Source organism: Melopsittacus undulatus, chromosome 1 (genome assembly GCF_012275295.1).
Source record: "Melopsittacus undulatus isolate bMelUnd1 chromosome 1, bMelUnd1.mat.Z, whole genome shotgun sequence".
Taxonomy (NCBI): Eukaryota; Metazoa; Chordata; class Aves; order Psittaciformes; family Psittaculidae; genus Melopsittacus; species Melopsittacus undulatus.
In genome coordinates, this window is record NC_047527.1 from 141,438,246 (window position 1) to 141,454,786 (window position 16,541).

General features: G+C 40.7%; 1 protein-coding gene across 1 annotated transcript in view; it reads left to right on the forward strand.

Moving 5' to 3' along the window:
* Positions 1 to 336: 336 nt before the first annotated feature.
* HYCC1 (hyccin PI4KA lipid kinase complex subunit 1) overlaps positions 337 to 16,541 on the forward strand; it is a 45,123-nt gene continuing 28,918 nt past the window's right edge. The window contains exon 1 of the mRNA XM_034066049.1: positions 337 to 438. The gene's annotated coding sequence lies outside the window, so the exon portion shown is untranslated. The remainder of the gene's footprint in view (positions 439 to 16,541) is intronic.

The following is a 16,541-nucleotide window of genomic DNA, read 5'->3' on the forward strand; positions in this document are numbered from 1 at the left end:
GCCTCCACAGACCGGCGACCCCCCCGGCTCTGGCCCCGCCGCCGCCCGCCCTCGGAGCGGGGCAGCACCACCCATTGGGGGAGAGGAGGGAGAGGGCGCCCGCACGGTCCGTTCTGCCGCTCTATTGGCTGGCGTGACCGCGCTGTGCCTTCTGATTGGCTGCGGCCCCCGCCAGGCAGCAGCGGGGTCGGGCGGTGCCAGCCCGCCGCCGCCCGCGCGCGCCGCTGTCGCTCCCGGCGGGCGAGTAAGTCAGCGAGCGGCGGAGGAGGCGGGTCCGGCGGGCGGGACGGGTGAGTCCGGTTACAGCGGCCGCTCCCGCGGGGACAACTTTTGTGTGGCGGGGCTGGCGCAGCCGCTCAGCGCCCGCGGGACGGGTGCGCGGTTGGGCAGCTAGCGGCCGGCTGCGGAGACCCGCGCGCCGCCCCGGGGCAGCCGTCGGTACGCGGTTACCCGCGGGGCTCGCCTGGGGTGCGAAGGGCGCTGGCATGGACGGGGCGGCGGAGGTCCCGCGTAGGGGTCGGGTGAAGGGCCGGTACTCGGTGCACGGCGGGGGGCGGTGGAGGGGCAGGGCAGGTGCCCTGGGGGGGTCGGCGGTCGCCCCTCCCGCCTGGCTGAGGGAAGCTGGGCTCTGTCCGCGGGGCGGGGCCGGGTCGCGCTCCGGGCACCGGGTGCAGCTTTCCCCTTTCCGCGGTCCTGCCCGGGTGCCGCTGGTGTTTCGGCTGCCTCTGAGTCCTCCCGCGCCTGGTCTCCCTCGGGTCCCGGGCGGTGATCGGGGGGCGGCGGCCTCGGCGGGGCGGCTCGGGCCAGCGGGGGCAGTTGTGTCGGCTGGAGGAGGCAGTGGGGGGTGCGGGCAGCCGGCTGCGGGCAGACAAAGGAGCTGCTCCCGCTGGTCTCCCCGAGCAGCGTGGTGCCTGGAGCTGACTTCCAGCTCCCCGCGCTGGGAGCGTGTGCCTGCTCGCTCGTGGGAAGATCTGGGACATAGTTCAGTGGCGTGCTGTGGAATACATCCATTCCAGCCCATCTTTTCCGCGTGCTTTTTGTTGTTCCTGCCGCGTTGATTTCGGTGTCCGCAGACAGGGGCTCGAGAGGCGGCTGCAACAGTTGTAATTGCTGAGAGTTTGTGGTTGAGGTTCATCAGTGGGAAGCGCCGCAGACTGCGGGGGTAGTAGCTGTTCAGGCTTCGATATTTGACTTCCCGCACGTTACACTGAAGTAACTTTCCATCTGCTTTGTGTTTTAAAGGTAATGGTAAAAACAGAGATAATGGTGGTGGACATGTCTTGTTCCCTGCAATCCCCAAAGACCTCACGTTTGTTTTCCATCCATCTGGATTCTGACTCTATCCCGAAAAAGCTCCCGAGTCTTAAGTTCTTAAAGGAAAGATCTGTGTACTTGAGGATTTTCAAGTCTTATTAGCATTGTTCTTTCGTAATCTTTAGTGTGCGCTGCTAGTGTGATGACTGTAGAAGAACAAAAGATGAAAGTTTCTATGAAGTGATTACTGTTAGCTGCAAATTCCGATTGGGTGATGAGGGTTTTCTTTTTTAAAGGCAACTTGAACAAATGACACGGCAAAGGGGCAAAAAGGCAGTTTTGTGCAGCAAAGTTTGGAGTTACATTGGTGGTTGTTTTCATTGCCTCTAAAAAGCTTTTCGGCAGTTTCTCCATCTAATAATGCAGTTAGATGCTATGGAGCCTATTCAGAAGCTTATGCTTTTCACAGAATGCCCTCGTGTATGACAGTGCCTTGCTTCTGTTGTCCTCTCCTTCTTTCAACAAGTTCTCTTATGTTGTGAAAAGTAACCAGAGTTGTAAAGCTTGGTCAGTTTCATTTATAATCTGTTCTACTTTCATCAGTGAAATACTTTTGGTACCAGTAATGTCTTTGAAGCTGAGTTCTAGATCCATCTGGCACTATTCTTGGACATCTTTTTTTCCTCCCAAGAAGACAATATGAAAATACTACTTTTGCAGTGTAAAACTCGGCAGCATGTCTCTGTGAGACAAGGTACTTTAAGCCAGCCTTTTATCAGGGGGGTGACAATATGCAGGAAGTTCAGTATGACTTCTGATGATTTATTAACTGTAGCAATTCACTTCCTTTCAGTGTTGAGCTCTCTTTAAGGTACGAGTTGAATTTGTTCAGAATGCTTTTTACAAGGAAAAAGGCTTTCATGGGCAGAATCATGTTGAACTCCTGCCATGGTCTTGTGAATGGAAGGGTTTTCTTTCACTTGAGAGAGTCCATGGTAGTTGTGTTCACAGGCATAGCTGGGTAGTTAAGTCACTTGGATTCTAATTTTGCAAGGACTTGTATTGCAAACAAGCGTGTGCTTGAGATACTGCAAGGCTAGGCACTGCAAATGGCATGTGTCATCTGTATTTCACCTAGCACAATGGAGTGGCATTAAGCTGGGAGAAGAGCCCATTTACTGATGCATATGTTATGACTGTATCAAACCTAATAGTAAGTCATTGAATTAAAGTCTAATTCTTAGTGCATTTTAGTGTAAAACTCCAACATCTTGAACCTTCTTTGTATGCTCATGTCAGGAAATTAATTTTCATTAGTTCCTGCCTTAAGGTAGGAACTCTTAACCCATCGCTGACTTTAATACATGCAATATGAAATCTGTCATGTTCATTCAAGAGACTTACTGGTTATCAAATGCTGACTAATGCCTGGCTGTATTAATTAGAAAGTAAATCATGTTTTATGGTCTGATGTGACAGTGTTTTGTTTCAGGTTGTGTGGAAGATGCCGAGCTTGAGAAATCCACGTGCTTTATGATCAAAAATTCACAGTTCCCAGACTTTCCTTTGGGACTAAGAGCCTGTGGAGTACTCTTTACATTTGAGGCTTTCAAATGAAACTTTCATGAGGCTTAAATGTTTATGTTATAAGAATATTAAAATACAGTAGCACTTGGGCTCTTAACAAAGTTCACCTGGGCACTCTGCAAATGTACAAAGCTTATATCAGGAACAGTTTAGAGATAAATCCTTTGGGTGGATCACCCTTTTGGGTTTAATTATCAAGCCCTCGCTTGGTGTATGGCATATAGTGATAGGATAAGGAGGGGGGTGGCTTTAAACTATAAGATCGTAGATTTAGGTTAGATCTTAGGAAGAAATTATTTACTGTGAGGATGGTGGAATAAACTGACACAGGTTGCCTTGAGAAGCTGCGGCTGCCCCATCCCTGGCAGTGTTCAAGGCCGGGTTGGACAGAGCCTTGGACAGCATGGTCTAGTGTGGGGCACCCCTGCCCATGACAGGGGGGTTGGAACTGGATGATGTTTAAGGTCCCTTCCAACCCAAATAATTCTGTGATAAATACTTTCTCTGCATAGCCTGGCATGCTTTCTCTTGCAAATGCAAGACTGAGTACAAAGCTTGTACTCAAGTCTGCCATAGGATTTGTGGGGGTAGTTTTGTTAGCATAAATGGAGATTACAGATATGAACTGCTGCATTTGTATGTTATTTAAAGTGTTACCAGTGACCAGTCTTCCAGGAGCAATATGGATGAAGTTTAAGCAGGAGATCCTGTCATCCTGTATAGGGTGTGAATGATGATATGACCATCACTGTGTGCATGCTCTGTCTTCTTTGAATTTGGAAGAACTCAAATCTGAAACTATTGCACTTTAGAAAAACTAAAAGCAGCAGATTTGTATTTATTTACCAAGGTGTAATACCCTGATGACTGGAAGATGCTGTGTAATCTCCAAGGCTTTTTGTACGTTGTTATGAAAGTTCGATGTGCTTAAAACCTGCATTTTATATGCAGCATTTTTCAGTGTGTTGGTTTGTAGTGGGTTGAATGTACTTGGAAGTATTTATTGCTTTACTGGAATCTGATCGTTTTCCTGCTTAACAAAATTACAGCTTTTGATCTATTAATGCTCTTGTTTAATTGTGCAAGTATAAAATCTTTCCACCTTCATTAGAATTGTAGGCATGATACCTTTTAAATCTGTATTTTCTTTCTTCTCAAGAAAAAAATGGTCCTTTTGTCAGTTTGCTGTCCTCAGTTGCCAGAATTGACATGGTGGCATATTAAACGCACATGTGGGAATGGAGAATGTGCTGGCATTAAAACATATTTTTATTAGCCTCAGTTAATTAGGAACTTAAATTGGATTAATTAATTTGAAATGCTTCTTGAGATAATGTTGGAAGACAATAACAAGTGGTGTCAGGATAAGGACTGAAATCTGTGTCAGACTGGTGATGTTGAAGACAGGGATTACTAAAAGGATGAAAGTGTTTTGAACGTGCATATTGTTGCAAGGCTGCGTTTAAAGCTTCTAGGCTGCCCAAGCTCTGCATGCCATTAATATCATAGTATCATAGAACAGAGTTGGAAAGGACCTTAAGATCACCTAGTTCCAACTCCCCTGCTATGAGCCGGGATGCCCCACATTGGACCATGCTGTCCAAGGCTCTGTCCAACCTGATCTTTAACACTGCCAGGGATGGAGCGTTTACCACTTCCTTGGGCAACCTGTTCCAGTGCCTCATCAGAGTCTTCCCTAAACGTCTATTATAAGTGTATGCACATTTTTCTAAGATGAAGTACTTCTGATGCTCTCAAGATTGTCTTTATGAATGTCTTTATGACATTTACATTACTTGAAGTTATTTGAAAACACTGTTGAAATTTAAAAGATTTTCAGTGAGTCTGCAGGGTGAAATGCTTCTACATTTGTTGTTATTGTAAATCATAAGATTTCTATCAGAATTTGTGCTGGAACTTTGCTTGAAAGTTCAAACACTCCTGGACTAGATAAAAAAACTCCCCCAAAACCAAAACCCACCAAACAAAAAACAACTCCACCAAAACAACAACATCTGAAAGATCCAACAACTCTGGTTTTAATTTAGCACATCTACAATAATGCAGGATATGAGGTGTACTTCTGGTGAACCTGTTGTGAAGCCTTTGTCCTAATTAGGACCACGTTGAAGAGCAGCAGAATAAAAATAGTATGTCAGCTTAGACAGGGAGTGTGACTGTTATTTACAGCGATTTCTTTAGACGCAGCCCCACATGAACTTACTGCTTTAGTAACAGCTGGAAAAGTGGTGAATGAAAGCAGCCTAACTCACAGCCCAAGCATATTGAAATTATCTGAATGTGACACTCTCTTGTCACTGCAGTGGCAGAAACGGGTAGATGTTGGTGTATTTGTTTGTGTGATAAGTTAAGGGCTCTGTTTATAAAGCATCAGTGTAACTTCCAAATGGTATACAAATTTAATACAAGTGGGTTCAATAAAGAGTTGTTACTGAGAGTATTATTTATTAGAAATGGAATCAATAAAGCATGTAGAATTTGGACAAATATTTAATCATTATCACTCTTCTGTGTGGAGAATGCCATTAAAAGTGGTGATGTGCGTGGAAACATTTTTTAGTTTATTTTAGAAGACCAGCATTGCTGAAGAATGATCTGATCATTGAGAACAAGACTGGCAACAGGTTCTTTGTCATCTTCTCTCTCCAGCCTCCAATGACCTGAAATGCTGTGTAGCAATGAAAGTGGAACAAGACACTTAGGTAAAAGCAATGCTAGCTGAGTAGTAAAACATGACTATTGCTGATGCAGAAGTTGTACTCTATCCTGACTGGATTAAAAGCTCTCATTCTAAACTTAGTGACAAAAACTGTATATCTTGGGCACTTTGGTAGCTATTAAAGACATCTCTCTTTGTTAAGAGAGAAGATAACCTTTACATTTTGTTGCCTCTTTTTTCTGTTTTTGGAAGCTAACCTTTAATTAGAAATGGCATGGCACCTTCTGAAGCCTCACTGGATACTAATTAACTCACTTCAATGTTAAAGCCATGCTGTCTCCTACAGTTTCCTACTGTTTGCATGGGCTAAATATTTATGCTTCAGCAAGGCATTAACTTCAACCTGATGAATAGTGCATACAGCTTTAATATTTTTGTTAATGCTAAACACCATTATTCAGTACTGTTACTATACTTTATTGCTATATTACTTATTATTTCTTTTTAGAAAGGGAGGAAGAAGCCTGTTATGCTTTAAATATGCAATAGAGAATTAAATCTAATACTCAATAATTAAACTGTCTAGCAGTCTGAGTATCGTACAGAAGCTAGTGCTGGATAATATAGGGTCTTCATGAGTGTCTGGTTAATGGACAAGGCTGTACTATATCATTGTGATTTGTTTTCAAGTACTTGAATCCTGTTCACATACATAAAGACAATTGAATTTGAATTATTTTTAATACTTCAGTATTTGCTATATTAAAACAAATGACTGGAATATTTGTAAAAGCATTAAGTTGACCAAATCTTCAAAAACTGCCTTTAAAAGTTTTTAAACCAGACACCATTTCTGAAAGTTAGACTCTTGAAAATATTCACAGTATCCTATCATGTAAGACATGCTGGGTATACTGTAGAAACATCCCTGTCTCAGGAAGCACACTATAGGATCTGTGAGTGCAAAGTTTAACACTTTTTTTCCCCCAGTAGCGTTCCTCAGTGTTTGCTGGCTGCGGGAAGGTGTGTTACTCTGCCAGAGTTGAAGTAGGTTGCAAAATCAGGCTGCAACGTCATATATTCTGAGTTAGGCTGATGAAGGGGAATTCTTTTGTATTAGAGAATTCCTTAGCTCTTGATACTTCCAGCTAAAGCAAACATTTCATCTTCCTTACAGTAACTTCACACTGGATTTTTGGCAGTGAAATTCTGAGTATTCCACAGTCTGTCATTTAGTAGCACATCTGGCTGAACCAATTACTGCCTCTTAAGTTAATATAATACCTTTTGTTATTGACTTTCTTTAGGTTGTGCCAAAATAACTGCCTGCTTCATGTCATGTGCTGCGGACATGCTACTGCTTTTACTCAGTTACAGCTTTTAGGCTCAATAAGCATAGTCTTTCCATTCACATCTCTCATGCCTTTAATTATATTGACTCCATATGTCAAGTCTAGAAAGACTAATAGGTTCCTGCATTTTTTTTTCCTGCTTTGAACTAAACTCCCAGTGCAGCAGCCGGAGGAGCAGGTGAAAGCCTTTTGATGATGATTCTGCACACCCACTTAACGCATGCATTCTGTAGCTTTGCCAGCATTGGTGTAGCATTTACCAATTCCTGCCTGTCTTGAGAGAATGTGATTTATATTTAATTGTAAAGCTGAGGGGAAAAAAATCAAGTTCCTTTTCCCATTCACTGTTTTCTTAGCAGCATTTTGTGTCAGTATTGTAAGTAACAAGTGTTCTTACCACAGCGGTGTTGTAATGAGATGCTGCAGACAGTAAGGCTTGTCACATTACTTAGTGAAACTCAACAAAGGGAACATCTGTTTTGTAGAGTATTTAATGATACTGCTTGAAGTATCAGAATTCTGTTGTTTTGGCTAGAATTGGTTGAAATTTTGTTAAATTTTCAGTCGTGTGTGGAAGTATAGCAGAGCTACTCTTCCTGCCCTTTTTGCCTTATGTTAGAGATGTAGACTTGCTATCTCTTGTAATTTTTTGCTGCCTTTGTAATTTTTGTTTGATACACGTATTTTCAATAGTATTCTTTTTTGTCTTATGCTAAAATTTAAGTGTGTCTGAAGTATATGCATTTTCACTGGTTACCAAGAATTCTTACTAGAATGTAATATTCATTTGTGCAGTGATAGTTTATCCCAAGCTGTTGTTACTGACAAGGTGCAGCTGTAAAGGGGAAACTGATAGGATTTTCCACCTGAAACTCAACATAATGAAATTTCTCTACACTATCCAGTTCCTTTGCATCCGTAATGCATAATTTTAATTCCTCAAGGGAGTAATGAAAAGCTTTGATTCATTCCCATTTTATGGGTATTCAAAAGTGTCTTATATGTTTTGTCCTATTCTGGCAAAGAACTGGATGAAAGCTCACCTATGTTGAATAGTTCACCTGTTGGAGTGAGTCCAGAGGAGGCTGTGAAGGTGATCAGGGAGCTGGAGCACCTCTCCAGTGACGACAGGCTGAGAGAGTTGGGCTTGTTCAGCCTTGAGAAGAGAAAGCTCTGGGGAGACCTTAGAGCAACTTCCAGTGCTTAAAGGCTGTGACGAGATCTGGAGAGGGGCTTTTTACAGGAGCATGTAGGAATGGCACAAGGGAAATGGCTTTAAACTGACAGAGGGTAGATTTAGATTAGACATTAAGGGGTTGACCTAGATGATCTTTTGAGATCCTTTCCAACCGCTGGGATTCTGTGATTCCCTGTGAGGGTGCTGAGGCGCTGGCACAGGGTGCCCAGAGAAGCTGTGGCTGCCCCATCTCTGGCAGTGTTCAAGGCCAGGCTGGACAGGGCTTGGAGCAACCTGGTCTAGTGGAAGGTGTCCCTGCCTGTGGGAGGGAGTTGGAACTGAATGAGCTTTAATGTCACTTGCAGCACAAACCATTCTCTTTTTCTGTGTTCACCAAGTTGCAGCAATCTGGTGGAACAGTGACAGTACTGACTTACTTAATCGTCTACAACTGGTTTTGGGTTTTTTGTGTGTGTGTGTGTGCGGTAAAATACAAGTCGTGTATAAATTAAGTAGCAGCACTAGGATGCATACTACATGTCAAGGGAGAAGGAGCAGCTAAAAGAGGGTCCGTGCTTTTACAGTAAACAGAGAAACTGACAAAAGCGTGAATAGGAAGTTAAGTGATGAAACAGGAACTAAATAATGCCACATTTACCATTCCAGAAGTTCCTTAAATGCGTCTACTGATTTTAAATGATAGGTGTATGATCTTTTTGTGTTGTGCAATTAACCTCCACCCTCCAAATGTCATACCATTTGAAAAGTGTCCAGTCACTGAGATTATATTTGGTTTTTCCTCTCATGTGGCAAAGCTTGTTTTCCTCTTGGTTCATTGCAACGCCTCTTTCTAGCGGATAGGACAGTTTGTACAAACATAACATGTTGCTTCCTAGGGTTGTTAAACTGTGTTGATGTCATTCAGCTCAAGTTCATTTGAGTCCACTGTGTCCCACATACATGTGTAGTCAATGACCAATTTCAATATATCATCATAATGGCATCTGCCATTCAAGCGACTTCTCAGTTGCTGCATGCAAGTGGAATATGCTAAATCAAGTTCCAAGCTTATACGCTTCAGATTATTATAGAAACAAATTTTGACTACTTTGGTGTTAGGCACAGAAATATTTGTCAGGCTCTAAATTGTGAACTCTGTGCTCTAAACCAGGGGTTTGAATTTGTAGCTTGAATATTAAAGTACCACTCTTTCATTCGAGAAATACTAGATACGTAGGTCTTACAGTTCACACAAATCAGGCCTGTCTTGAGCAGAAGGCATCTTGAGATTTGATGAGAATGCAAATAAAAGAAACGGGAAAAGAAAACAAATGCATGCTCTGTTAGTTATAATATTAAACTGTTCTCTGCTACCTAAGTAATATCAATATAAATTCATTAGAAACTTTCTATCGTTACGGCTTTGGAACAATGGCACATATAATGATTTGCAGAGTAAACGGTGTCATTTATCAGTTGCTCAAATAAATGTCCCTCCAGAACCTATGTAACTTGAGTTTCATTAGATATATATTTCTTTCTTGGAATAACTGATGTTCTGAGTTTAGTTGCTTTCATGCTTTCAGCTCTTAGCTTGAAGATCTTTTTCATCTAAGATTAATTCAATCTAAATTAAAATGCTATACAAAGTGAGGCAATTAACACCTATTTTTTCCTTCTTTATCACTATTATGCTTTTGGGTTTTGAGTTTTTGGGGTTTTTTTTATGCAGTATAGGACAAGACGAATAGGGAAGTAAATTATCTGAGACTTCAAGTTTCACACACACTTAATTATTGCAGCACTGAAATGATATGTGGCAGTAGAGCATTTCGTTAATATAGCTTTTCTAAATGAAAGAGAATTGTGGGTCCTGCTGTTACTTTTTAAACATTTCAGTTAAAAGTCATGTTTTTCTGTTGCTAAAAGAGTGTGTAAAAAACACAGAGTTCTGGGGTGCTCTGAAGGTCCTTGTGAGTATAACAGGCTTGTGCAGGAGGGTGTTTGTGGGCAGTGGGGGAGGAGGGGATGAGGAAGAGCGAGAAGACTGCTGAGGAGAGATAAAGCATTTTTTGCCCTGAAGCTGTTTAACACAGCATTATGTGCATGTATTGATGGATCAGTTTAATTCTGCAACTTAACAGGGAGCAATCATCAACCACTCAAAGCAAATGAAATCCGAAGTTTTTTTCAGTACTGATATACCCCTCTTCTGGAAAATACACCTTCATGTGTTTTATTTTTTGCTATCAAAATGACCCACTAAAACATGTATAAATAGACCACTGTAAACCTCTTCTTGCTATAAAATCTGTGGTGTATTCCTAATAGCAAGGTTCCTGCTTTTCTCTCATGATCTTTGGGGAAATAGTAGAATGGTATACTGGAGAAGGTATTTTGCAGAGTACCATTAGGGTGGTGGGATGTACCATAGTACTCACTTAAAACAGATTCCCTGGAGTAAAAGTAGGATCAAACCTTTCCATTGCAGTTATATTTGATAATGTCTGATGTTATTACACTATACTGTAGATCTACCCTGGGTAAATGAACCATAATGGTCATTTTTGCAGTGTACCAAGTTCTTTAAAGCCTGTTTCTGGGACATCCAAATCCTGACCTGTGCCAGCATTTATGCCAAAAGTGCAGTTTCATGCTTGTTTCACATGCAATGTGTTGGACTTTCGAAGTTACAAGTGGAAGTTCTTTGGAAGGATAGTTTGTATTTGGTTTACATGAAAACTTACGAATGCTTGCGAAGTAAGAGTCCAGGTTGTAGAGAGACGTTTTAACTGGACACACGCAATAAAATAACTTTCATGCTTTTAACATGCTATTGTTAAAAGCTTCTAGAACTTAAAGCAGCCAATTTTTTGGCAAATAAAAATAAGTCACTTCTGAAGCATCTGCAACTTTTGCAACTTAATCCTCAGTTTGTGGAGTTCATCACATTTTGCTGAGGCAGAAGGAAGAGTCAGTTGAAAAAAGTCCCAGTAGCTGCTACAAAACTTATTCCTCATGGGGCTTGTGTAACAACATCTAACATCAGCTTCTGGCTTGCAGGTGTGCATCTCTGCCTTTCACATTAAATGAGGTGCAGATACCTGGAATGATCTTGAAAACTGGCAGAATCACATGAAATCTCATTCTTGGCTAGTGGAGTTGGGAATTTTTTGGATAATGTTGCTGCTGGAAAAGTAGAGTATGACAAATGGAAGACACAAAATCTGCTTAAACTCCTGTCCCTACTTTGTGAGCTGAGTCTTTTCGCTTCTGATACGTCACTGCAAAACTACTTGTCAGATGAATGCTTTTCCATTTGCTCTAGGTGCAGCTACATGCTGTAATGGTAGAAGGTATTGGAATTGTGCCTTGAACAGTTGATGCTCAGAGATGAAGTACAGTGCCTGCTCATTTCTTTGTGTGCTGTTTAGGTCATGCTCAAGCTATTGTGCAGTATCTGCTTATGCATACTTTACACTGAGAGTCTTTCCAACAGCTGAATTACCTGACACCTTTCTTTTTGAAGTGTGTCTGAAAGTTCTGAGCAAAATCTCACTGAGATTACTTGGAATTTTCACTTGGAAAACTTATTTTTAAAATTAGCTTGAGCAAGCAGACTTCATCACCAGCTAGATTAAATGACTACTTGTACAGGTATACTGTAGTAGCACTGAAGTTTGAGAAGGGGAACTAGATGTCACGGCATTGCTACTGAAATAATGCCATCTGCTATTGAAAAGACCACTGGTTCCTTCAAGACTTGTATGCAGCACTGACTCATGAGCTGTAGCATAGTTATTCTTTCTCTCTGCATAGTTTATTCTATTTCACTACTTAAATTTGGATTTAGGTTTCAGGGAAACTTCCTCATTTCATAGGGATGTAATGGATTTTGGGCTTAGGGAAACTAGGGCATGTGAGCACAGTAAGTTTTCTTTGCTTGGGTTTCCGTAGAGAACGTTTCTTGTAAGTGGATAACTTCTGTAGCAATACTTTCCCTCACAGACGTGCTAAGAGCACTGTGTCATCAGCTGTGATATTGCCTGCTCATAGATGCTCTTGGCAGAAGATACAGGAGTGCTGATACCCAGGAAACAGAGAAAAATTCTGAAGTTTCATAGTTCATTCTTATTAGAGCATGAAGAAGATACATTTCTTTCAGTACTATGAAATTATGTGGCTAAAGCAAAAACTTGAAAATCTGTGTGGATTAGGTCACTTTTGTAGTATTAGCACACCATTCTATTTAACACATTTCTTTTTGTCATTTCAGTTATGTTTGGTTAAGTTGTGGTTATATTCTAGTGTTATTTTTAATTTCTTTTTCCTTATAATGCATACAGTTATTACCTCGATTTTTCTTTGTGTATATTAAACTGTTAACTATATTAATCCAGAATAACTATGAACTGTAAGACAAGATTTTTCAGCTAAATGTATTCTGTTTTATCTGGACTAGGCTGTTTATATCTGTTCTTTCCTAAAGACTGAATAAGACAAAAACAGTGTAACTGTTGCTATATATTGCAGAGGATAGAAAAGCTGACACTTGAGGACGTATGGCAAATGGAGTAGCTTGAGAATAGAGTTTTTGCAGGCTAGAAAAGAGGATGTAGCCAGAGTAAACTGGCTTATAGGTGGTCAGTTTTGGCTGACTGTGGTTATCAGTACAGCAGTTGTCCTTAGGTGTGCTTTAGTGCAGGAGACAGCAAGGAAGAAATAGTAAAGTAGCGTTAAAAAAACAAAATCAAGTTGTGGATGTGATTTCATCTTTCTCTTCAGTTTGATACAGTGCTGCTAGGGCTGCTTTTGTACTGCTTCGGCAATATAAATCTGGCTTACAATGACTTGTATAAATTCAAGCAAATATTTCAACGTATAATCTCTTATCTCAGTGAGTTGTTTAGCTGTCGTGAGTCATTTGGTTGTCTTGAAAGAGTTATTGCTTTACTGGATGAGGGCAAATACAAGGTTAGTTGTGTACAAAGGTGATTTGTAATTGGTGATTGCTAATCTGAAGTTGAGCAAATAGAATTGTCAGGAGTCAAAGATCAGGATTAAAATCTTTAAAAGCCATTGTTATAGGGATACTACCTTCTGTTCAAGACTTCTTAGGAAGCTTTGGTCGTGAATGGTTTGGGTCATGTGTTCCTTCACCACTGTTCGCATTGTAAATGGAGTTATGACCTTTAACTGTAGGTGGTCTTTTGAGGGGGTTTATTTTTCCTGTTAGCAGAATTGAAAGCTTGTAAAAGGCCAAGTTATAGTTGGATGTGTCAGGTAGTTGTGTGTAGGTTTCTAGACTGCAAAGTGTCAATATCTGTGGTGCTGGATTGTTTGCCCAAGAAACAACTGCATTTAAGAGAGTTATTTATAGTTGCTATACAGTCTAGTGAGTGTTCACTTTCTTTCTTTACAGTAACCTTTTTTCCCCTTATTTGCTGTTATTAAAACTGAATTGATGTCTGTCATCTGTGGCTGAATATTATTAGACCTGTGATTTTAAAAATCTGTAATGTGTATCTTTTGAGAGGACTTTTCCATTTGATGGGCAAATATCTATCATTTTGTTGTATCCCAAGTGTAAAGTGTTTAAGAAGCATATGTGCAGATCAGGAAATCTTATTCAAATCTATATTGTGGAAATGTCCATTGACCCTGACTCTTCAAGGCTGATGCTCCACATTGTGATCTAAAATGTAAGCTGCAATTAAGGTGGCTGCTTTTAGCACTGATGGAGGGGAGGGGACAGTAGGAGGGGAGAGCAGCAAAACTGAAAAATGCCGTTGGCAATGTGAAATTCAAATTGACTGCAGTTTCAGTTCCTAAAGCTCAGTAACCTTTACAAATCACGGGGGACAAACATGTTCAAAACAGTTGTCTTTGTTTAGGTTCACTGCCCTGTTGTGAAAGAAGACCACTAATAACCATACTGAACTAGACCAGAATTTCTGAAACCATATTGTCAAACAGTGACTGTTAACAGAGGCCTAGAGAGGAACTTACAGGGGAAGCCAGAAGAGTGTTTTGGGGGAGCAACTTCTGACTTCATCTGAACAGGAAGAAGTGCTTATATATGTATTGGCTGTGGATGGATTCTTCCGTGATTGTCTCCAAGCTTCTTTTTTATGCACATTTATATAAAGTTCATGTACTTGTGACTCAATGCACACTTCTTTCACATTATTTTTGTTAATTTCTTCTGTGTGCTTTGAGCCCATCTCCTACAGTTTCACCCAATGCGTGTTAGTTCTCGTGTAAGAAGATGCTAACTCGCAATCTCTTGTTATAGCAATCACTTGTTATTTTAGGGATCGGCTTGAGCCTGTGTCGGTGATGCTTGGTGCACTGTAAGTATCTTGTTGACACTCCTGATTTTACACTGATGATAAGAATTATCAGCGAATATTTGATACTGAGTCTTCAAGGACTGCTTGCATTGTGTGTTAGAATAGAGTGTGTGATTGTTTCAGGCTGAGCATAATGGGTGTTTTGTTTCTTTGTGCAAGTCTGAAAAATGTCAAGAAGCCAGACCTGGCCTGTGTTACTAGAATGAGTTATGCATTGAAATCAGGAAAATACATTCTCTTCTTTGTCAATTTATTCAAGAACACACTTGCCCAAGTGCTCTTTCCTGTTCTGAGGCTTACCAAGGGTTGTGTCTTTGTCTCTGAAACAAGCTGGGAGAGAAAGTGGTTTGGCAGTGTGAATTTTAGGTATGGACGGTAGTTCTTAAGTGAACTTGACATGGTGTAGAGCTGATTAAAAAGTTTTTAATAGTACTTGTACTGCTTGAAAGGGTAGGAAAAGTTGAGTCCTAATTGGTCCTTCTCTACTTCTGTGTGCAAACTACTGTCAAATACAAGATCAACATGTACCAGGGACTTGATCCCTTTATGGGTCTGGTATATCTGAATGCTCCCAAGTTTATTTTGTTGTTGTTCTGGGATGAGTTGACAAATTTGGCTGATGATTCATAAAAAAATCTTAACTTTCTGTCCCATTTTTCCCATAGGCTAAAAAAAAATTTCTTAGCAAATAGTACAACCTTCCAAGCAGATACTTTTCAGATGAGGTAAGGATGCGGTATATGCTTTCCCTCCTTTTCTAGCAATTCCCAGAGGACAGGACTTGAGCAGTCTTTGGCTTCTGGTTTTATTTTTTCCAGCTCTGACTTCCACTAGCAAACACCCACTACTGTGCTTCCAGAAGGTCAGTTCTGCAGAACTTGAATTCATTCTTCATCCAAGTCCAGCCTCCTTGTACTTAATCCAGATTTCATTTACATGCATGCGTTCTGCGGATGAATTCTACAAAGGCTGGGTAGCTTTAAATAATGGGAAAGCCACTGATTGTGAGAATTTCTTTTTAAAGAGCAACCTGTGAATGTATTGTCTGTGACTTCCTTCAAGGCCACAGTTTGATATTACTGTATTAAAAAAAACAATCTTGAGTGACTGTTATGAAAAACTGAAGCTGTTTTAAGTAGGTGAATCCATTACTAAGTTTGCCAGATAATGCATCTTTATTCCTTTTGGCTCGCTGTCCACTAGCTCAGTGCATAGTAAGTTTCTCTCTGTCCCCCTTCCCCTAAAAATAGTAAATTCAGTAAGTTCCTGTTGTATCTTGTATCTGTGCTTTAATAGAAAAAATAATGGGTTTTGTAGAGATTTTGTAGAAGTCTCTTCTAAACGATTCATTTTGGTCAGATGAATTTGCCTAATATCTTGCTCTGTTTGTACTACTCATCTTAAAGCAAGAATTGGTATCACCTATGTAAGGAGAGCTTTATTGTAGTATTAGAATAGAACACGATCAATTTACAGCTCTTAGAGACTGCTTATTACTTGGAAAAATATCCAGCCAGGCCGTAACTTAAGCTATATCAGAATGGATTGCAGACTTCAAGTGGAATGTAAGTTAGACTTATTCTCCTCTTGTTGATATTAGAGCTCGAGTTCCATATGTCTGACAGTTCCAATGCTAGAGATTAAGGGCTCTCTGGCTTAAAATATGCTTACCTTAAATAGATGTTCTACTAGGAAAGCTAGTTTAATTATTGTTTAGTATAAACTCTGTTTGTTGGTGCTAATCCAAGTTGAGAGTCTTGTGGAAAATACTCCAAAGTACTTTTAACTCACAGGGCATAAACAAACAGATAAATTTGTCATGTGTTAGCTGGCTGCAATAGCTACACATGTTTTCATGAGGTGGAAAATGTGAAGTAATGTGATAAGACCCGCAATGAGAGTGTCACCTGAAGCTGCTTTACTTTGTGTAATATAAGAAAATGTATATTTCTGATAAAAGTTCAGGAAAGATGGATAACCTCACTGTTACAGAGATCCATCACAAATAACGTTGTGATATCATTTGAATCTTTGAGACTCCTTCCTCTTTCCTGCAACTGTCTTCCATCAGAGCATCCAAATGATTCTGCTTCTTGTTCTCTTGGAATGGGGTGCAGGGGGACATGCTATGACTCAAA